This window comes from Lissotriton vulgaris, chromosome 11 (genome assembly GCF_964263255.1).
Source record: "Lissotriton vulgaris chromosome 11, aLisVul1.2, whole genome shotgun sequence".
NCBI classification, from domain to species: Eukaryota; Metazoa; Chordata; class Amphibia; order Caudata; family Salamandridae; genus Lissotriton; species Lissotriton vulgaris.
The window spans coordinates 5,069,128-5,093,593 of record NC_141699.1 but is presented as its reverse complement, the minus strand read 5'-3'; positions in this window follow the sequence as shown (position 1 = coordinate 5,093,593).

Below are 24,466 nucleotides of genomic sequence, written 5' to 3'. Positions count from 1 at the left end.
GAATACACTCAGTGTGTTAAAATACCCCTCACACACCAAAAGGGCCCTTGGTGTCATGCTTCATCATCGGGGTCTTCCCGCCCCCGCTGCGGGACGGGGCAGTGCTGCGACAAGCGGCTACGCCGGAGCACCTTTTAATTGTGAGTACTATGTGAGTGATAATGGAGTGAGTGTCAGTGAGGTCAGAAGTGATGAACAGTGAAATTAAAGTTAAAAAATACCTGGCCTGGTGTTTAGAAAAAATTATTTAATAGGCACTGGCTGGTATCGTTAAAAGGGGTGAGGCGGAGTGCAAGATCGGGTTACTAGTCTTGCTCTCCTGTGTGGGTCAACATGTTTCGGGGCGACATGCCCCTTCGTCAGGACCGGGATGTATAGATCCCCCTGTCACTCACTAATGCGCTCCCACAGATAGAGAGTGTTGTGTTTGATCAATGTGTATAAATAATTTAAATACACGTGAAAGAAGCTCGGTCAGTAATACTGATGATGTAAGCTTATTGAATGATGAGACAATGCCCCATGAGCCAAGCTGGGCGAAGGGTATAGAGGGTCCAATCAACCCCCACACCTCAGTGCTTCCTCCTTCGTCAGTGGCTTCCGTACCACGGAAGCCACTGACGAAGGAGGAAGCACTGAGGTGTGGGGGTTGATTGGACCCTCTATACCCTTCGCCCAGCTTGGCTCATGGGGCATTGTCTCATCATTCAATAAGCTTACATCATCAGTATTACTGACCGAGCTTCTTTCACGTGTATTTAAATTATTTATACACATTGATCAAACACAACACTCTCTATCTGTGGGAGCGCATTAGTGAGTGACAGGGGGATCTATACATCCCGGTCCTGACGAAGGGGCATGTCGCCCCGAAACATGTTGACCCACACAGGAGAGCAAGACTAGTAACCCGATCTTGCACTCCGCCTCACCCCTTTTAACGATACCAGCCAGTGCCTATTAAATAATTTTTTCTAAACACCAGGCCAGGTATTTTTTAACTTTAATTTCACTGTTCATCACTTCTGACCTCACTGACACTCACTCCATTATCACTCACATAGTACTCACAATTAAAAGGTGCTCCGGCGTAGCCGCTTGTCGCAGCACTGCCCCGTCCCGCAGCGGGGGCGGGAAGACCCCGATGATGAAGCATGACACCAAGGGCCCTTTTGGTGTGTGAGGGGTATTTTAACACACTGAGTGTATTCCAACACCATCGGAATATGTATTGTATGTCTGTTTCAGGTGGTCTTTGTTGATTATTTAGACGTTCATAAGAGGAGGATTAGCCCACCGCGGTGCCTTGTTGCACCACCTCTTCACTCCCTTTGTTGATATTTTTAATATACACAACCAGACACAAGGCACACACCACATCCCGGACAGCTCTAGGGCAAACCGTGACATTGTGAGCACACAGCTTTGACCCTCTAATTCCAAAGTGCGGGAGACCAGCGCCTCATATCTCTCTGTAGCGCCGAATGGACGCCCTCCATATAGTGAGCTGTTTGATCCGACATGATTTATATATTTATATGTGTATTATTACACAGCTGCCCACTCACTTTGCACCACACGTACAGTGCACACTACACATACAGTGCCCACTCGCCTCTCACAGAGAAGAACGCAAAATACCCTATTTATGAGAGACTGGAAGATAACAGGAGGGGGGGGGGGGGTGTGTCTGTAGTTGCCTCCTCCTGAAGGTGACGTAAAAAGCCCCCCCCCCAACACCTCAAGCCCAATCTCGTATTCCCAGCCAGAGATACAAATAATGTTTATTTTTTCTACTAGTCAGGGAATTTTTAAGGAATTTTTCTATTCCACGTCTTTCCCTACCACTCAAATCACTTGCACTTATCACACCCATAGTCTATTACCACAAAATCAAGTGCTCCCACGTAGTGGTAGGTCGAAGCACGTCCCGCCCCGTAGAGGGACGGTAGGACCCCTATGATGAAGCATGACACATAGTGTGTGAGGGGTATTTTAAAAACACATAGTGCTTTCCCCGCATTCAGTGACAGTGGTTAGCTAAAACAACACTTCACGAGCACAAATATGTATATTTAATAAAAAACTTTAAAAAACAGATTAAGGATAGAATCTCATTGTTTATATATAGTCTGACTGGAGGTAGGTTCTATCCGTTACCTCTATCCTGCCCCTCTTTGTTATTTTTTAACTTCCTTGATGCTGGTCATAGAAAGAGGACTAGGTTGACTGTTACCTATCAGGGGTGAAATAAAGATTCACAATGGGAGAGAGCCCTTTCTATGTGACCTCAACCCCTGTGGAGTCCAGGCATGACTGACTCAATCTTTTATCCGTTAATAAAATTAGGACTTGCTCAGCTGAATTAGTAAATAATTATAAGTTAGTGGCATGTACCTTACAAAGGGGTTATGCAATAGCTTTACTACTGAGTATCAACACCAACAATACTGTGGTACAAGACAGAGGACAGAATATCCTGGGACAAAATATCGAAAAGTAAGTGCGTAAAGGGTAGTTTAGATATGCTATTCCTCATTCCACATCTGCATACCTTGAATATATATGTACTGCATGGGTGTGAATATGTGTAGAGTTAGGTATTGAAGTCAAAACTCACCTATCAATATTTTTTTCGATATTTTGTCCTCAATATTGTGTACCACCAATGTTGTGGTTTCAATATTCATGGTCCACAAGGTGAAGGCTACTGCGGGGGAGCAAAACATCATGTGTCCCCCTTCCTCATTCCAAAGCCTCTTTTATACAATCATAGGGCCCGATTCACAGAACTAACTTAAGACAAATTCCTAAACTTACTACTTTTGAAATTCATAGAAGTTAGGATTTTGAATTAAGACAGACTTAAGACAGAATCCTAACTTAAGTCTGTCTTGAATCTGTCTTAAGACAAAATCCTAACTTCTGTGAATACCAAAAGTAGTAGGTTTAGGATTTTGTCTTAAGTTAGTTCTGTGAATCCGGCCCATAATCGCTGTCTTCATTTGTCGTTCCAGTTGTCTTCTTTCTTCTTTTTTAAATTTGCTTCCTCTGTAATTCACTTCTTCTCTCCCTTCCTGACTTTTCTTTTCCCCTGATTTTTTGCACAGTAGTGTACAAAAAAATTACATTTATGCAGCTATAAATCCATCCTTCTACACACCCACTCATTTGCCCAATTGCCTGTCTGCCAATAACATCATCTGTCTGCTCATTATCCATCCATCCATCCACCCGCCCATCTAGCCACCCACCCGTCCGTCGGTCCATCCATCCATCCATCCATCCATCCATCCATCCATCCATCCATCCATCCATCCATCCATCCATCCACCCACCCACCCACCCACCCACCCACCCACCCACCCATCCATCCATCCATCCATCCATCCATCCATCCATCCATCCATCCATCCATCCATCTATCTATCTATCTATCTATCTATCTATCTATCTATCTATCTATCTATCTATCTATCTATCTATCTATCTATCTATCTATCTATCTATCTATCTATCTATCTATCTATCTATCTATCTATCTATCTATCTATCTATCTATCTATCTACCATTGTCTTTTAATCTACCCGTGTATAATTATTTTTGGCAATCTTTATCTGGCAATCAATCATTCATGTTCAGTCAATCTGTCTGCGCGTGTCTTGATCTGTTAGTCTGTCTTGTTTTTGGAACATTTTATTGATGTTAACAGATGGCGACACGGATCTCATTCATACCTGTGTTGCATATTTGTGAAATAGCTCGCCCGGAGGTGTTCATTATGATGATTATATACACACACACTCTCTGGAGTGAAAGGTAACATTTGATTACAAGGTCTTCTGTCTGTCTGCCTAGCGAGCTACAAATGACAACAAGTTACAGGATGCGCCAATGTCTGATCCTGTGCTTGAACCTGTGAGGCCTGGGGCCTCCTGGCTGACATCACAGTTCAGAGGGAGTTCCTGCCCGCCTTGGAATCCTGCAGAAAGCCCCCAAGGGCAGTGGATGTGAACCTGAGGGACATTGTGCCTTCCCCGTCTTGAACTGCTTCTAGAGTAACTTCAGACCAGCACCACGTGTGGTTATCAAGGGTCTGCAAATTTACAAAGTTCTCACTAACCCTGGGTGAAGGACTTCACTACGCCTACGGAGTGGGCGTAGTGTTGCCTACTTCGCCCTTTGCAAAGTAGGCCTAGCAGGCAACACTACGCCTACTCCATGGGCGTAGCGAAGTTGCCCGCCACCCGCCTCCCTCCCGCCCTCCTCTACATACCGAATTTTAGTAAATGCGAAAAGAAAAGTAAATAAAATGCACTTACCTTGTCCGCTGCGTCCCGGGGCTCCCTCTGCTCGTTCACGGCGCCGTCTTGATAACCAATGCGCATGCGCGGGCGGCTGCGCAGGCGCATTTCTCGGTATGTAGGGGAGGGGGGCATGCAGCGCGTAGTGGTAGTTTCTCGCCCACTTTGCATAGCTTCGCGTCGCCCCACTACGCATACTACGCCCAGGGTTAGTTCTCACCCACTCTTGAACTGCTTCTGGTGAAACCTCGGACCAGCACCGCATGTGAGGGTATTGAGGGTCTCCGAAGTTACAAAGTTCCAACCCAAGCTTGAAGTGCTTCCATTTAAAATTCAGACCCGCACCACGTGCGGTTATTAAAGTTCTACAAAGTTACAAAGTTCTCACCCAGTCCTGAACCGCTTCCAGTGAAACTTTGGACTTGTGGGTGGGTAAAACATTCCACTCCACTGGCAGAGTTTGTTGAGTTTTGCCCACTTTGCACTCCGCCTGGAGCGTGGAGTGCCAGCAAAACTCCACCAACTGACTTTTTCCTCATGTGTGGCTCACCAATGTTAAGTTGGTGAGTGCGAGCGAGAATTTGTATCCCCTAGCGTGATTTTCAAGCACTGGAATACTTCCTGGCAATCTTTCTTAATGTGGTGGTCGTGGCAGGCTGCTACTGTTCACATTGAGAACTCTGCTGCTTGAGTAGAAACTGCTTCTGGTGAAACTCTACTCGAGTAGCAGAAAGAAGCAGCCCCCTCTGGCATGCCACATGCTTCACAGGGTCCCTCCACCCCTACCTCAGACTACCAACACATGATGTATTGAGGGTCTGCAAAGTTACAAAGTTTTCAACCAGTCCTGAAATGCTTCTGGTAAAACCTCAGACCATCACCGCGTGAGGTTAATAAGGGTCTGCAAAGTCACAAAGTTCCCACCCAAGCTTGAACTGCTTCACATCTCACTGTGTTGAAGAACTGGGTTTTTAGAACCCAGCGGCGCCAGGGCCACGCCCAAAGCCTTCGGGTTCACCTGTCTTGGTTTACAGAGACACGGAATACTTCTGGATGGCGTCAGAGACCAAGTTTATTAGCTGCAGCTAGTAACAGTGATCCTAGAAATACAGCATGGAGTATTTCAGGAGACTGCTCAAATTTGTAGAGCAAGACATCTCCTTTTATACACAATATTCACATTTACAAACATACACTCCCACTGCGCAAAAATCTAACCAATGGGGTACATTCTCAAACAAAGTATCACATGACGAAAAGCTCAGTTTGCAATGTCCCAACCCAAAGTTAATCATTGGGAATGTCTCAAATCCAATCTCCACAAGCCGAACAAACCCATAATTGAAAGGCACAATGCATGTAGTAAAGAACATAGAAAAGGAAACAATGTCTGATAGTGAGCAAGATAAGGCATGTGTAAGGAGACTAAAAGTTAACGATGTCCTGAACAATGATTGGCAATCTCAGACAACGATCAAACCAAGAAAATTGACTCGGCAGGGTCAGTTTCAGGTGAAGGAATCAGATCCTCGCAATTCACCTCGGAGTCAAGAAAGACCCTGTTAATGTATACCAATACATGAAGGCCAGGCCGCTTCGTTCGTTCGACCATATTCGTCGGCCTGCGTGATGGCAAGACAAAATGGAGACTCAAACAAAATGGAACCCATGTTCGAAACAAAATCTCCAAATACGTAATGTACTCGCTAGCTAACGTGACAAATTCACTCCACATTAGCCGCACTCACTAAATACGGTTCGACATCACCAAAATCCAGACGGAACCATAACCTTACGTAACGAGGCCCGCTTTCACAGAACCAGAGTGTCTTGAACTGCTTCAGATCTCACTGTGTCTTGAACTGCTTCAGATCTCACTGTGTCTTGAACTGCTTCAGATCTCACTGTGTCTTGAACTGCTTCAGATCTCACTGTGTCTTGAACTGCTTCAGATCTCACTGTGTCTTGATCTGCTTCAGATCTCACTGTGTCTTGAACTGCTTCAGATCTCACTGTGTCTTGATCTGCTTCAGATCTCACTGTGTCTTGAACTGCTTCAGATCTCACTGTGTCTTGAACTGCTTCAGATCTCACTGTGTCTTGAACTGCTTCAGATCTCACTGTGTCTTGAACTGCTTCAGATCTCACTGTGTCTTGATCTGCTTCAGATCTCACTGTGTCTTGAACTGCTTCAGATCTCACTGTGTCTTGATCTGCTTCAGATCTCACTGTGTCTTGAACTGCTTCAGATCTCACTGTGTCTTGAACTGCTTCAGATCTCACTGTGTCTTGAACTGCTTCAGATCTCACTGTGTCTTGAACTGCTTCAGATCTCACTGTGTCTTGAACTGCTTCAGATCTCACTGTGTCTTGAACTGCTTTAGTTCTCACTCTGTCTTGAGCTTCTCCCAGGTAAACCTCAGACTAGCAGCATGCCAGGCCGTTCGGCTGTATGGGGTACTTAAAAAACGCTTTGGGGATGCTTTATCAAGTCTCTGACAAATCCTCCTCTTGAATGAACCTCCCTTCTTCTCTTTTCCACCCCAATATATGCTGCCACTTAATGAAGTTCTCACTCCACTGAAGTGTTTGGTAGATGTCTGAGATAAGGCCTCTGGTGCCTGAGAGCACCTTGGTCAATTTAAGAGAGCGAGTTGTATACTCGATGTCCCCTAGTTGCCAGAATGGAGGGCGCAATGCCTCATCCTTCAATAACGAGTGGTCCCGTTCACAGTGTTAGGAAGATTTTATCGGGCTTCATTGAAAAGGCTAATAAGAGTCCTACATTTCCCCTGCCTTCAGGCATCAAACTGATCACCCCTAGTGGTAGAGAAAAGTCTGGCTCAATGTGTAATGAGGTTAAAGGGAGAAATAAATAAAGTTAAGTTCCCTTTTCTGCTACCTGGTCTCATATTTCCACCACCGTCTTTAATGGTAAGGCTAGATGCATATTACACAGGGAATGAGGTTTCTTGAGCGATGCCAAATCCCATAGATGGACCACCACCACTGGCCGATGGATAAAAAAAAAGTTTGTTCAGCTTGGGAGTACTGAGATAGCATGAGTAGACCAACTGCTCCTTCTCTCTCAGCTTCTTAGAGAATTGTGCCCTCTTCCCTACCCTCACCAAGTGTCCCACTTGGCCTAGCTCTCTGCTAATGGGACAGCAATGAGGGCAAAGGACTCTTGACAACATTTGTGTGGCCGAGCCAGGAGAATTAGAGGACTCTCCAACGTGTTAGACCCTCACACATTTTATTTCCGGGGTCTACCAGTTGGCCACTCTCCACATCAATAGTTAAGTTACAACCCAGGTAATGGCTCGATTTCTCATCCCATTTAAATGGTGTGATTAGTTGTACATTGAAATCAGTTTCCTGCAGGGCAGATGGATTTAGGATTACAGATGTTCTTCATTCCCCTCAATGTGTGACTCCTTCTCTGACCCATGGAGTACCTTACGTGCAGCTGGGAGTGAGCGTTCAAGGTCTGTGAGGGTGAGTCGTACATTGTCTGCAAACATGCAGAGGTCACGATCTTCCCCAGTCTCGTTTGCAGCGCCGGGGGTTCCACCACTAGCAGAGATGAGAGGAGGGGAAGCGGACACCTCTTTCCACCATTCCTCTGCATGACAAAGGAGAGGGACATTTTTCCACTCACATGGATTGCTGACTTCATCTGCTGGTATGCAGCCTTTACCCACCCCTTCATTGTGTCACCCACCCCTGTTGTGGACAGGACCACCCCAGCACACTCCCAAAGGGGAAACAACACTTACAACGCAACTTTTACAATGCACTACCTTTACAATGAAACTTTTACACCGCAACATCATTTACAACGCATGCCATTACAACGCAACCATTACAACGCATGTCACTAACATGCATACCACTACAACGCATGCTATTACAACACAGTCATTACAACGCATACCATTATAACGCATACCTACACTATCCAACACTTACCCTACTGTTGCACCCCCTGGAGTTAGAATAGCAATTTTTACCCCTACACTATCCAACACTTACCCTACTGTTGCACCCCGCTGGAGTTAGAATAGTAATTTTTACCCCTATACTATCCAATACTTACCATACATGCAATGTAATGATATGCTTTGTAATGGTATGCGTTGTAAATGTAGTATGCGTTGTAGTGGAATGCGTTGTAAAGGTAGTTTCAAAGAATTTGTTGTAATGGCATGCGTTGTAATGGAATGCGTTGTAATGGATGTTGCAGTGTAAAAAATGCGTTGTAAAGGTATGCGTTTTAAAAGTATGCGTTGTAACGACATACATCCCTTCCAAAGCACCCTATCAAAGGCTTTTACCACATCAACTGAAAGCAAAGCCCGGAGCTACTTTCTGGCCATCTTCCCCTCCAGGTGGGCTACTCGCTTTATGTTGTCAGCACCCCATCTATGTTTGATGAAACCAACCTGATCATCCTCAATGACATTTGGCAGTCAAATTTCCAAACTATTGGACAGAACGTTGGTGAAAATGTTGAGAATTGCAATAGGCGGAGCAATTGCCCTCTATGAGGAACACTCCTCTGAATTCTTCCCAGATTTCAGAAAAAAAGGATTTTTCCATCCTCTTGCTGAGTAGAGGTCAACCCCACCAAATGCGCGAAGGAATTAAATCAGGTAGCCAATGTTTTTATTTTATTTTTCAGAGTACAATTTTGTAATAAGAAACTGGAAGATCATTAGGTCCTGGTGTTGTGTTTGAGGGCTTTGCAGACTTCTGTTATTTCTTTAGGGGTTTTTAGGGTGGCGATGCTTTCTTCTGGGAGAGAAGGGAAATCACAACCCTCCAATATCCCCCCTTTTTCTAAGCCCCCCTACTATAGAGGTACTTCAAATGTTCCCTAAACTCCTCTTGTTTGATTATTTCCTTTTTAACCTATTCTAAAAGAAAACACCACACTCAGGATAGCACACAAAAGTCTAACTTGTGTTTCATGCCAAATAACCAGCAAGCATTCCAAAATTAAGCAAGGCAATTGCTGTTTCTACAGACATGAGTTTTATCCTCAGTCACAGCATAAGCTAAAATGCATATATTTTATTGTTACATGTATACAATTTTTTTCCATGCAAGTGAATGGAAGCGACATTACAACATTGGAATGTTGGGAGCTCCATTGAAAACAATGGAGTGCTCAGGGCTTATAATGGCTGGTAGAAGCCTGGAGCTCCAACATTCCAATGTTTCTTTGTTCACAGCTCTGGCTGTGAACAAAGGCTTCAGGGAGCCTGAGGGAATTTCCAATCACCTCGCGCTCCCTGAAGCCTTTGTTTTTTTTGTTAGAACATTCTGTCCTCTAGTGACAGAATGTTCTAATAGCCTTACAGCCCTTCGTAGATGGGCTATACCGCTATTAAAGTCCCTCTCCCTTGTTAAAGGCCCTCGCCTTCGGCTCGGGGCCTTTAACGCTGGAGAGGGCCTTTAATTGCCGGTATAGCCCTCTATGGCGGGCTATAAGGCTATAACACGTGGTAGGAGTGAGACTTACAGATATCCAGTCCAGAGCAGAATCCAACATCTTCTTGTGGGAAGAACGTGAGAAAACCTTGAAAGAAAAATGCAGTTAACACGAACAGGAGCAAACTCTAATGCTTCCTAAATCTTCCTCTCAATGCGACAACTTCAGAATGAGGCATACGCTTTACTAGCATGGCTCAGCAGAAATATGCAGTGTACAATCAATGTGGAATAAAAACTATAGTACATCTAAAATGCATGTAAGTGTGCAAGAATACAACAGCTTTATTGTTCTTCAAGCAGGTGCAAAACTACATTACAATTGACTACTACAAAGTGCACTTTTAGGCACACATAACTATTGGCATTTTCATATCAAACAGATAAGTATTAAAATAAGCATATGGGTATATTCACATCATTACCTATGAACTCCCAGTCTTTTAAAATATGAGTATATTAAAGGATGCAAATAAAAGTTTAGTCAACGTAGTTAGTAATAATTCTCTCAGTACGGATTTGTTGCTTAATAGGACCAAAGAGGGAGAAGCCCTTGGGCTTAACTCTGGGATTAGGGATATTTTAAATAAAAGTATTCCAAGTAATCTCATACAGACCGAGCAAACTAGCCCGCAATTAAGCTATCGGACAGAATTGATTAAATTTCTTTATAAAAGTAAGTGTTCTATTTTGGAACATAGCAGGTTTATGTACAAAGTTAATAACCTAGCATGGTCTGAGTTTATTGATACATTTGATATCCTGTGTTTACAGGAGACTTGGGCAATAGACGAAATCCATCTAAATGGATTTAAGCCCTACCATGCACCGGTAATTCACTCAATTCACGGGAGGCCAAAAGGAGGTATGTGTGCAAATCTCTAATTTGCTGAGTGTATTAAAGATTGAAACAATAAAATCTGATAATTATTATCAAATAATACAGATTTTTTTAGACTCTAGCTACACTTTGGCTGTCGTCAATTTTTATAATAATGCAGAAAAGAGTCAATCGGGCCCCATTTTAAAACAATTAAGCAAAGATTTAGGCAATTTAAGGGCAAATACCAGTTCAGAAATTATTATTGTTAGGGGAGGGGATTTTAACGTTAATTTATGTCAGCAATCTGGGCAGGGGATTTGTGGGATGGAGGTAGAAGAGGATGTATTTCCGATTCACTTTGAGCACACTACGAAGGGGGAGATGTTTAACAAAATGTTGTTCTCACATGACCTTGGGGTTGCAAACTGTTTGTGTTCCTTGAATGTGGAGTTTGATTACACTTTTATTGGCAGGGGACTACGTTTTATAATTGATTTTATAATTGCTCCTAATTGCTATGCTAACCTTATTGCAAACTATAGCTTACATTCAAATGTAATGAGTGACCACCTGCCCTTGAGTATTAATATTCATTTGCCCTCAGCTGATGAATTACATTAAAAAAACAAACTGACAGGGATCAAAGATATCTCTTTTGCATGTTTGAATGGATATACCTTACGCTGGTCCAGCCACAAACCTGTTGAATTGAATAAGCAAATTATAACAACGGCTTGCGATTTAATTTTAACGTGTCTGCAGGAAACTACACCCTATGCCAATACTCTGTGGGCTTTCTCAGAAATCACCCAAGTTACCTAAAACCTGCTAACAGTGGAATCAAACGACTCACAATCCCAAAATAATGGCTTGTTTGACCCGCATTGTTAAAAAATGTACACACATCTAAAAAAGGCTTTACATAGGGCCGAGAGAGATCAGGAGGAAATCCGAGACTGTAGAAGGACGTATAATTTGGCCAGAAAAACGAGGAAGAAAGAGCTAAAAGACCTAGCCTGGGATGCTCTACATGTAGCATCTCGGAGTAAAGATAGCTCATCATTCTGGAGGGCAGTTAATGCTAAGCATGGGCGGAAAATCCGTTTCGCTCGCGGATTTTGCGGATTTTCGGTAAATTCGCAATCCGCGAGATTTGCGAATCTCCCGCAAAATCCGCAAATCCGCGAGCAGCGGATTTTGCTCGCTCTGTTCGCACTGTTCGCGTGAGTTCGCGCCCCGCGAATAAGTGCAAAATTGCAGAAATACGATCTTAGCAAAACTGAAAGTAACTACTTACCAGGTTCAAAAGTTCAGGCTCATCATTAGTAGCCATTTCCTGTAGTGCTTCCTGAGGGGCCCCTCCAGAGTTCAGTTGCCAGTTGAAACTATTATGTGACCCTGCTCTGAACCTCAGAATAGTTACACATATGCCACAAAGGTCCTGAATTACAGCTAAGGGAGACAAGCAGGAGCCAGGCGGGAAGTTCAAATCCATTAATCAGCCCCTAATTCATTATTGTCAGTTGGGGCAGGGCAGGTGTTGTAACTAATTTTGCAACAATGAAAGCACTTAGCAAGTGCAAAAGATCACTAATCAGGAAGCACTAAGGAAGCAGGTGCCAGCTAAAAAAATATTCTGTGACACATTAATCAGCGGGAGGAGTATCCCCTACGTAGAGTTTTGAAAAAACTTTCGGAGGGTGAACTTCTTGGCAAAAAGGAAAAATTCAACCTTTTGTTTTAAAACCCCTCACTCACCAACCTAGTGGTGACTTGCTTCATCATCGGGGTCCACCCTGGTGACCTAGCGTCACCAGGATGTGCTTCAACACCTGTGTTACAGTGGAGCGGGTTGTGACTGTAAGTGCAAAAAAGTGTGTTAAAAATTGTCCTGGTTTAACTTAAAACATAATTTTATTTTAAAGTAACAGAACAATGTTAAAAATATTGGTGGCGAGATACTGGTAGGTGAGTTATGACCAATGTATCTCTATATGTGTCTGTGTAGCTTGGTCAACATGTTTCTACCAATAGGGCAACTGCCCGGTATTCTTCAGGACCAAAAAACAGGTGGACGGGAGGTGTGGGCCCCCTAAAAGGCGCACCCTACCCTGATCCCCTGTGCACCTACTGGAAGAATAGCCAGTGGTTAATGTGCTCAATCAAGATAATGAGAGCCATCAAAAAAGGTTAAAAAGAAAAAGAGACCTGTGGAGAAAGTAAAATAGACTGTTTTCAGTTATGTTCTTTATTACTCTCCTGTTACGTCGTGAAGTGTCTCTGTACTGTGACTTTTCATGCCAAAGGGAAATACCCTCCGAGTGATAAAGTATCGTGTTCAATACGTGTAGCTGGAAAGGAGGTATTATCGGGACACACACACTTATCAATTGGTGCGTGTGTTATTACATGCAATATTATTTATCGCCTTCATATCTGCTTGCAAGCATGCATTTCTTTTCGAATACATGCATCCGTGTTTCATCATTCATGTCATCCATCTAATATCCATATTTGTGCGCAGTGAATATCATTGTGCACCTCAGGTAATTGTGGATGATTTGGGCGCTTTATCGTATGTGCATTTGCATTCAGTGGCGCCAAAGGACAAACTGTAACATACAGGACATACACACATATAACATATAGGAGTACACACAAGTTCCATGGTTCGAAATGGGGGCTTACTTGTTTCTAGCCTCTAAAGTGCTTCAACGGGCAGGGGGTAGGTTCTTCAAACCGACATAACATAATCTGAAATGGCGCGAAAATTTTACTGGTGAGTGATACACATTTCTAGCGCGCACCGAGCGATGTGCCCGGCAGGCTTCAATGCGATCTCCGGTTCTGGGCTCCGGCTCTCTGGGTAAGAAAAGGGGCTTTTACTTACAGTTTGCGGAAGAAGGTAACGGCCATTAACCTACTGCTATCCTCCTCTGCTCGGCTAGTGTTGCCGTGTGGGAGTTCCATCATTAAATGCTGTTTTCCTTCCGGAATGGGCGTGGTTCCGTCCGCCGGAGGGGGAGGAGTTACTAGGCGGGTTAGGAACGTAGTGACGATAGCAACGTGTGTATTATAAACAAACAGCGTGCCATAACTTTTCGGCATAATGCAAAACGAATAGATTTACAAACACCGGCTGGTAATTATACATCAGCAAGTTGTTAAAAATTATAGTAGGGATTAAGGTGGCATAGTCATATTATTATTATTGAAGGAAACTGGACTCAAGTATATACCTCGAGATGGGAGCGTTGGTGACAGAGGGAGTTTATCTTTGCCTGTCATGACGGGGGTAGCTTCCGGGTAGGTAGAAGCGATAACGCACACGGTTATTGTGCACATTAAGTAGTGGATGTTATTTTGGGGACACAGAATGCGGGTGAAGGCTGATCTGTATTATCATCGTAAATAATATGCAGACGGTCCTCGGTAGGATCATAAGACAGGGAGATGGGTCGTGGTGCACTGACCCAAAATAGAGCGGATCATTTGAGTACATTAGCCCATGGGATATTATCATTGAGCCCTATCTTATGTGTGGAAAGTCTGTAAATCCACCTTTGTTCTTTTTCATAAAGGCGTGACTGTATGTTGGGGCCTGATTGAATTTGTTCAATAACAGTCCACCTCATATCATTGGGGGTGTGCTGCATGGTAAGAAAATGATCTGTGAGTCTTGTGTTATTTTTCTTGCACCTGATTGTGCTGCGGTGTTCAGATATACGTTGCTTTACTTTGCGGGTGGTCATTCCAATATATGGTTTTTCACAGGAGCATTTGATCAAGTATACAACGTTCTGACTGTTACAGTTTGTGTGTGATCTCTGTTCCCAAGTTTTCCCTTCCTCAAGGTTCAATGTTTTTGTGTTAGTAGTCAAATGGCAGACACTACAATCCCCACATCTTGAATGTCCCGTTACTGGAGGGAGTCCCCATATTTCCGTGATGGTTGGGTTGGTAGTGGTCAAGGTCTGCTTAGGTCTAGTGTTCACCAGAGTGTCTTTCAAACTGCGTGCCTTTTTATAGGAGAACAGAGGTTTTTCCCATTTGTAGTTGCCCGTGTGGAGTATAGACCAGTGCTTCTTTATGCTCTTGCTCACCTGGTTGGACACTGCATTATAAGTCGTGACGCATGTTAGTGGAACGTCTCCATAGTTTTTGGTTGTGTCTTCCAGTAGGGCTTGTCGGGGTTGGTTCCGTGCTCTCTTCTGGCATTTGTTTGTTATTTTCTGAGGGTAGCCACGAGAGGATAGTTTTTTCGTTAGATCTTCCGCCTGGCTTTTGTAATCGGTCAATTTGCTACAGTTTCTTCTGAGGCGGAGATACTGTCCATAGGGTAGGTTTTCCCTTAGGGGACGGGGGTGGAAGCTGTCGTATCTTAGTAAGTTGTTTTTTGCCGTAGGTTTGAAATGTGTCTTTGTTATCAGATTGTCATTTTCTCTTTGTATTTCAATATCCAAGAAGATCATCCTGTTCCTGTCTATGCAGTGGGTGAACCGTAGATTTTGATCACGGGTGTTCAGCCAAGTTATGAATTCCATCAAGGTCTCTTGTGAACCTTGCCATATGGAAAAGACGTCATCTATGTATCGCCGCCAAAATTTAATATGACTGCCAAATGGATTGTCAGCTGCCAAGATGTATTTTAGTTCAAAGTCATACACATAGAGGCCCGCCACACTAGGGGCAAAAACACTGCCCATAGATGTACCCCCTACTTGCAGGTACAGGGTGCCCTCATATTCAAAGTAGTTCCTTTTGAGGGCCAGGGTGGCACATTGTATGATGAACTGTTTCGGTGTGTGGTAGTCCCAGGTTGTATTATCTAGAGTTTTTTCCAACACATTGATAGTGGCGTCTTGTGGGATGTTAGTGTAAAGGCTTTCTATGTCAAAGCTAAGAAGGATATAGTCTTCTTCCATTTTGATGTTTACCAAGGTTTTTAGTAGACTTTTTGTGTCTCTCAAGTACGTAGATGTTCCCTGTACGATTGGTTTCAGAAAAAAGTCACTGAATCTTGACAACGGTTCAAGAAGTGAGCCGATGCCCGACACGATTGGTCTTCCGGGAGGAGGGATCTTTCCCTTGTGCATTTTTGGCACCACATAGAAATATGGAATTTTGCTTTCTGTTTTGCTCAGGTAGTCTGCTTCTTGTTTGGAGATATGGCCTTGGGCTTCAGCTGTTTCCACCATGTTTGTAATTTCAATCCTTAAATCTTCGGTTGGATCTGTTGGTAATATTTGATAGTTTTTTGTGTCGCCTAATAGGCGTCTGCATTCTGCGTCATAGTCATTTTTGTTCATCACTACAAGGCCCCCGCCTTTATCTGCCGGTTTTATGATTATGGTGTCATCATTTTTCAAGTCAGATATTGCTTTGTTCTCAGCTCTGCTGTTGTTGTGAAACTGGCCGGTAACTTCCAGAGCTTCTACATCATTAAATACTGCCTGTTCAAAGGTATTGATCTCTACCGGAACAGAGTGTGGTGGAGGTATGAAGGTCGACCGCAATCTGAGACCTGTTTCATTGGGGGTTTCCGTAGGGTCGTTTGTTGTGTTTTCATTAGTTGGGTTTTTTTAAAAATAAGCTTTTAGTTTGAGTTTGCGGAAAAAGGAGGCTAGTTCACAATGTAATTTGAACTTATCTAGGGATGCTGTGGGTACGAAGCCTAGTCCCTTGTTAAGCACATCCGATTCTGTGGTTGTTAGTGTGCGTGACGATAAGTTCGTAACTAGCTCCTCGCATTGCTGGGGCCGGCCTTGTTCGCTCCTGATTTGCTCCTGGTGATGCTGCCCGTGGTGTCCTCTTCTTCCCAATGGACGTTGTTCCCTCTTTTGTTGCGTCCCCTTCCGCGCCTGCCTCTGTTGTGAAAAGGAGGACGGAATTGGTTTTGTGGAAAGGGGAATTGTTGGAAGGGTGGTTGCCATCCGTACATTTGGAATTGCGGTGGTAGTTGATATGGGTTGGGCGGTGGTTGTTGGTAGGGGTTTTGGAGGGGGTGGCTGTATTGGGGCCATTGGTGGTTCCCTCTGTATCCGCCTCTTTGTCCCCTTCTCGGGGTCCCATTACTGGATCCTGTGCTACCATTTGAGCTGTTGGAGGCGTTGCTCGAGGCATCAGAGTCTTGGTCTTGTGGGCCTGATGTTTTGTAGTCCGGGTCTGAGTAGGGATAGACCTTCACGAATAAAAAAATTTTCAGATCTTTTTGGAATTTCTGTGTTTTTTGTTGCAATAGGTTTTCTCTATATTCATTCACTTCCTTGTTTAAATCATCCAGCTTTTGCTTGTAGCCTTTGATGCTGGTTTTTATTTGGGCTTCTGTCACTTGAATCTCTATCTGGATTTTTTCGGACAAACGTATGGCAGTTTTTAGGATCAATATAATCCAGTCATGCGTGCAGTGCCACGCAATTAGGGCCCAGTCCTTTCTGAATTCTGGATCATCCAGAAAGATGCGCGGTGCGTTGGTAACCAGCAGACCCTTCGGGGCTATATTGTTGGTGACATATTCCTTCATTATTGTGCCATGTAATATGGTTCTGATCCGGTTTCGCTTCATTTCTGTCAGTTTTTCCCACTCCGATGTTTGGGAGATGGTGTTGCTGATGTTGGCATCCGCAAAGACATTTAGATCACTCATAATTGAGTCTATTTCTTCCGTGGAATAAGTCAAGCCTGTATTCTCAGCCATGTTGTTTGTGTAGGTACTCTGTTATGCTGGTGTGTATTAGTTGACTCTCACAGCTGTGCGCTGCCAGGAATTTGAGATCAAAAGAGAGAGCAAGGGATATTTTCACTAAGAAGTGAAAAAAGAGATAACTCCTATTCCCCTGATAGGAATATTCATGAAAACAATGGGAGGAGTATCCCCTACGTAGAGTTTTGAAAAAACTTTCGGAGGGTGAACTTCTTGGCAAAAAGGAAAAATTCAACCTTTTGTTTTAAAACCCCTCACTCACCAACCTAGTGGTGACTTGCTTCATCATCGGGGTCCACCCTGGTGACCTAGCGTCACCAGGATGTGCTTCGACACCTGTGTTACAGTGGAGCGGGTTGTGACTGTAAGTGCAAAAAAGTGTGTTAAAAATTGTCCTGGTTTAACTTAAAACATAATTTTATTTTAAAGTAACAGAACAATGTTAAAAATATCGGTGGCGAGATACTGGTAGGTGAGTTACGACCAAAGTATCTCTATATGTGTCTGTGTAGCTTGGTCAACATGTTTCTACCAATAGGGCAACTGCCCGGTATTCTTCAGGACCAAAAAACAGGTGGACGGGAGGTGTGGGCCCCCTAAAAGGCGCACCCTACCCTGATCCCCTGTGCACCTACTGGAAGAATAGCCAGTGGTTAATGTGCTCAATCAAGATAATGAGAGCCATCAAAAAAGGTTAAAAAGAAAAAGAGACCTGTGGAGAAAGTAAAATAGACTGTTTTCAGTTATGTTCTTTATTACTCTCCTGTTACGTCGTGAAGTGTCTCTGTACTGTGACTTTTCATGCCAAAGGGAAATACCCTCCGAGTGATAAAGTATCGTGTTCAATACGTGTAGCTGGAAAGGAGGTATTATCGGGACACACACACTTATCAATAGGTGCGTGTGTTATTACATGCAATATTATTTATCGCCTTCATATCTGCTTGCAAGCATGCATTTCTTTTCGAATACATGCATCCGTGTTTCATCATTCATGTCATCCATCTAATATCCATATTTGTGCGCAGTGAATATCATTGTGCACCTCAGGTAATTGTGGATGATTTGGGCGCTTTATCGTATGTGCATTTGCATTCAGTGGCGCCAAATGACAAACTGTAACATACAGGACATACACACATATAACATATAGGAGTACACACAAGTTCCATGGTTCGAAATGGGGGCTTACTTGTTTCTAGCCTCTAAAGTGCTTCAACGGGCAGGGGGTAGGTTCTTCAAACCGACATAACATAATCTGAAATGGCGCGAAAATTTTACTGGTGAGTGATACACATTTCTAGCGCGCACCGAGCGATGTGCCCGGCAGGCTTCAATGCGATCTCCGGTTCTGGGCTCCGGCTCTCTGGGTAAGAAAAGGGGCTTTTACTTACAGTTTGCGGAAGAAGGTAACGGCCATTAACCTACTGCTATCCTCCTCTGCTCGGCTAGTGTTGCCGTGTGGGAGTTCCATCATTAAATGCTGTTTTCCTTCCGGAATGGGCGTGGTTCCGTCCGCCGGAGGGGGAGGAGTTACTAGGCGGGTTAGGAACGTAGTGACGATAGCAACGTGTGTATTATAAACAAACAGCGTGCCATAACTTTTCGGCATAATGCAAAACGAATAGATTTACAAACACCGGCTGGTAATTATACATCAGCAAGTTGTTAAAAATTATAGTAGGGATTAAGGTGGCATAGTCATATTATTATTATTGAAGGAAACTGGACTCAAGTATATACCTCGAGATGGGAGCGTTGGTGACAGAGGGAGTTTATCTTTGCCTGTCATGACGGGGGTAGCTTCCGGGTATCTTGCCACCGATATTTTTAACATTGTTCTGTTACTGTTACTTTTACTTTAAAATAAAATTATGTTTTAAGTTAAACCAGGACAATTTTTAACACACTTTTTTGCACTTACAGTCACAACCCGCTCCACTGTAACACAGGTGTCGATGCACATCCTGGTGACGCTAGGTCACCAGGGTGGACCCCGATGATGAAGCAAGTCACCACTAGGTTGGTGAGTGAGGGGTTTTAAAACAAAAGGTTGAATTTTTCCTTTTTGCCAAGAAGTTCACCCTCCGAAAGTTTTTTCAAAACTCTACGTAGGGGATACTCCTCCCATTGTTTTCATGAATATTCCTATCAGGGGAATAGGAGTTATCTCTTTTTTCACTTCTTAGTGAAAATATCCCTTGCTCTCTCTTTTGATCTCAAATTCCTGGCAGCGCACAGCTGTGAGAGTCAACTAATACACACCAGCATAACAGAGTACCTACACAAACAACATGGCTGAGAATACAGGCTTGACTTATTCCACGGAAGAAATAGACTCAATTATGAGTGATCTAAATGTCTTTGCGGATGCCAACATCAGCAACACCATCTCCCAAACATCGGAGTGGGAAAAACTGACAGAAATGAAGCGAAACCGGATCAGAACCATATTACATGGCACAATAATGAAGGAATATGTCACCAACAATATAGCCCCGAAGGGTCTGCTGGTTACCAACGCACCGCGCATCTTTCTGGATGATCCAGAATTCAGAAAGGACTGGGCCCTAATTGCGTGGCACTGCACGCATGACTGGATTATATTGATCCTAAAAACTGCCATACGTTTGTCCGAAAAAATCCAGATAGAGATTCAAGTGACAGAAGCCCAAATAAAAACCAGCATCAAAGGCTACAAGCAAAAGCTGGATGATTTAAACAAGGAAGTGAATGAATATAGAGAAAACCTATTGCAACAAAAAACACAGAAATTCCAAAAAGATCTGAAAAAATTTTCATTCGTGAAGGTCTATCCCTATTCTGACCCGGACTACAAAACATCAGGCCCACAAGACCAAGACTCTGATGCCTCGAGCAACGCCTCCAACAGCTCAAATGGTAGCACAGGATCCAGTAATGGGACCCCGAGAAGGGGACAAAGAGGCGGATACAGAGGGAACCACCAATGGCCCCAATACAGCCACCCCCTCCAAAACCCCTATCAACAACCACCGCCCAACCCATATCAACTACCACCGCAATTCCAAATGTACGGATGGCAACCACCCTTCCAACAATTCCCCTTTCCACAAAACCAATTCCGTCCTCCTTTTCACAACAGAGGCAGGCGCGGAAGGGGACGCAACAAAAGAGGGAACAACGTCCATTGGGAAGAAGAGGACACCACGGGCAGCATCACCAGGAGCAAATCAGGAGCGAACAAGGCCGGCCCCAGCAATGCGAGGAGCTAGTTACGAACTTATCGTCACACACACTAACAACCACAGAATCGGATGTGCTTAACAAGGGACTAGGCTTCGTACCCACAGCATCCCTAGATAAGTTCAAATTACATTGTGAACTAGCCTCCTTTTTCCGCAAACTCAAACTAAAAGCTTTTTTTGAGAAAAACCCAACTAATGAAAACACAACAAACGACCCTACGGAAACCCCCAATGAAACAGGTCTCAGATTGCGGTCGACCTTCATACCTCCACCACACTCTGTTCCGGTAGAGATCAATACCTTTGAACAGGCAGTATTTAATGATGTAGAAGCTCTGGAAGTTACCGGCCAGTTTCACAACAACAGCAGAGCTGAGAACAAAGCAATATCTGACTTGAAAAATGATGACACCATAATCATAAAACCGGCAGATAAAGGCGGGGGCCTTGTAGTGATGAACAAAAATGACTATGACGCAGAATGCAGACGCCTATTAGGCGACACAAAAAACTATCAAATATTACCAACAGATCCAACCGAAGATTTAAGGATTGAAATTACAAACATGGTGGAAACAGCTGAAGCCCAAGGCCATATCTCCAAACAAGAAGCAGACTACCTGAGCAAAACAGAAAGCAAAATTCCATATTTCTATGTGGTGCCAAAAATGCACAAGGGAAAGATCCCTCCTCCCGGAAGACCAATCGTGTCGGGCATCGGCTCACTTCTTGAACCGTTGTCAAGATTCAGTGACTTTTTTCTGAAACCAATCGTACAGGGAACATCTACGTACTTGAGAGACACAAAAAGTCTACTAAAAACCTTGGTAAACATCAAAATGGAAGAAGACTATATCCTTCTTAGCTTTGACATAGAAAGCCTTTACACTAACATCCCACAAGACGCCACTATCAATGTGTTGGAAAAAACTCTAGATAATACAACCTGGGACTACCACACACCGAAACAGTTCATCATATAATGTGCCACCCTGGCCCTCAAAAGGAACTACTTTGAATATGAGGGCACCCTGTACCTGCAAGTAGGGGGTACATCTATGGGCAGTGTTTTTGCCCCTAGTGTGGCGGGCCTCTATGTGTATGACTTTGAACTAAAATACATCTTGGCAGCTGACAATCCATTTGGCAGTCATATTAAATTTTGGCGGCGATACATAGATGACGTCTTTTCCATATGGCAAGGTTCACAAGAGACCTTGATGGAATTCATAACTTGGCTGAACACCCGTGATCAAAATCTACGGTTCACCCACTGCATAGACAGGAACAGGATGGTCTTCTTGGATATTGAAATACAAAGAGAAAATGACAATCTGATAACAAAGACACATTTCAAACCTACGGCAAAAAACAACTTACTAAGATACGACAGCTTCCACCCCCGTCCCCTAAGGGAAAACCTTCCCTATGGACAGTATCTCCGCCTCAGAAGAAACTGTAGCAAATTGACCGATTACAAAAGCCAGGCGGAAGATCTAACGAAAAAACTATCCTCTCGTGGCTACCCTCAGAAAATAACAAACAAATGCCAGAAGAGAGCACGGAACCAACCCCGACAAGCCCTACTGGAAGGCACAACCAAAAACTATGGAGACGTTCCACTAACATGCGTCACGACTTATAATGCAGTGTCCAACCAGGTGAGCAAGAGCATAAAGAAGCACTGGTCTATACTCCACACGGGCAACTACAAATGGGAAAAACCTCTGTTCTCCTATAAAAAGGCACGCAGTTTGAAAGACACTCTGGTGAACACTAGACCTAAGCAGACCTTGACCACTACCAACCCAACCATCACGGAAATATGGGGACTCCCTCCAGTAACGGGACATTCAAGATGTGGGGATTGTAGTGTCTGCCATTTGACTACTAACACAAAAACATTGAACCTTGAGGAAGGGAAAACTTGGGAACAGAGATCACACACGAACTGTAACAGTCAGAACGTTGTATACTTGATCAAATGCTCCTGTGAAAAACCATATATTGGAATGACCACCCGCAAAGTAAAGCAACGTATATCTGAACACCGCAGCACAATCAGGTGCAAGAAAAATAACACAAGACTCACAGATCATTTTCTTACCATGCAGCACACCCCCAATGATATGAGGTGGACTGTTATTGAACAAATTCAATCAGGCCCCAACATACAGTCACGCCTTTATGAAAAAGAACAAAGGTGGATTTACAGACTTTCCACACATAAGATAGGGCTCAATGATAATATCCCATGGGCTAATGTACTCAAATGATCCGCTCTATTTTGGGTCAGTGCACCACGACCCATCTCCCTGTCTTATGATCCTACCGAGGACCGTCTGCATATTATTTACGATGATAATACAGATCAGCCTTCACCCGCATTCTGTGTCCCCAAAATAACATCCACTACTTAATGTGCACAATAACCGTGTGCGTTATCGCTTCTACCTACCCGGAAGCTACCCCCGTCATGACAGGCAAAGATAAACTCCCTCTGTCACCAACGCTCCCATCTCGAGGTATATACTTGAGTCCAGTTTCCTTCAATAATAATAATATGACTATGCCACCTTAATCCCTACTATAATTTTTAACAACTTGCTGATGTATAATTACCAAAAGGGGGTGGTGAGGGACAGAGTCTCTGAATTAAGCAGAAAGCTCTCACCCAGTCAAAAGATCAGGGCTAGATCCAACACCGTTTTTTAGCTCACTGCACCATCCCAGTTTCAGAACCTGGCTGTATGCAAATTAGCCTGTTCCTGTCCCAGTGCATGATGGGAACAGGACAAACCAAACTACAGAAGCCAATTCTTACACTGGGAAGGAAACAAGCTCCCGGGGACCGGTTTCTGGCATTACAGCCGTCTTCGGCCCGGTTTGCTTGAAATGCCAGAAACCGGTCCCCGGTAGCTTGTCTCCTTTCTGGTAAAGAATTGGCTTGGTAGTTTAGTCTGCCCTGTTCCCATGATGCACTGGGCCAGGGACAGACTGATTTGCATATAGCCAGGTTCTGAGCTGGGCTGGGGCAGTGAGATAAATAACGGTGATGGATCAAGCCCTGATCTTTGGACTGGGTAAGAGTGGTCTGCTCAATTCAGACACTCTGTTCATCACCACCCCCTTTTGTGAATCGATTTTGGCCACTATAGGTGTGGCAGGGTATACTCAGACATGAGTCCCTTTCTCACTGCTCCATCAGGATTCAAGCAAGCCGGGCCGAAGACGGCTGAAATGCCAGAAACCGGTCCCCGGTAGCTTGTCTCCTTTCTGGTAAAGAATTGGCTTGGTAGTTTAGTCTGCCCTGTTCCCATGATGCACTGGGCCAGGGACAGACTGATTTGCATATAGCCAGGTTCTGAGCTGGGATGGGGTAGTGAGATAAATAACGGTGATGGATCAAGCCCTGATCTTTGGACTGGGTAAGAGTGGTCTGCTCAATTCAGACACTCTGTTCATCACCACCCCCTTTTGTAAATCGATTTTGGCCACTATAGGTGTGGCAGGGTATACTCAGACATGAGTCCCTTTCTCACTGCTCCATCAGGATTCAAGCAAGCCGGGCCGAAGACGGCTGAAATGCCAGAAACCGGTCCCCGGTAGCTTGTCTCCTTTCTGGTAAAGAATTGGCTTGGTAGTTTAGTCTGCCCTGTTCCCATGATGCACTGGGCCAGGGACAGACTGATTTGCATATAGCCAGGTTCTGAGCTGGGATGGGGCAGTGAGATAAATAACGGTGATGGATCAAGCCCTGATCTTTGGACTGGGTAAGAGTGGTCTGCTCAATTCAGACACTCTGTTCATCACCACCCCCTTTTGTAAATCGATTTTGGCCACTATAGGTGTGGCAGGGTATACTCAGACATGAGTCCCTTTCTCACTGCTCCATCAGGATTCAAGCAAGCC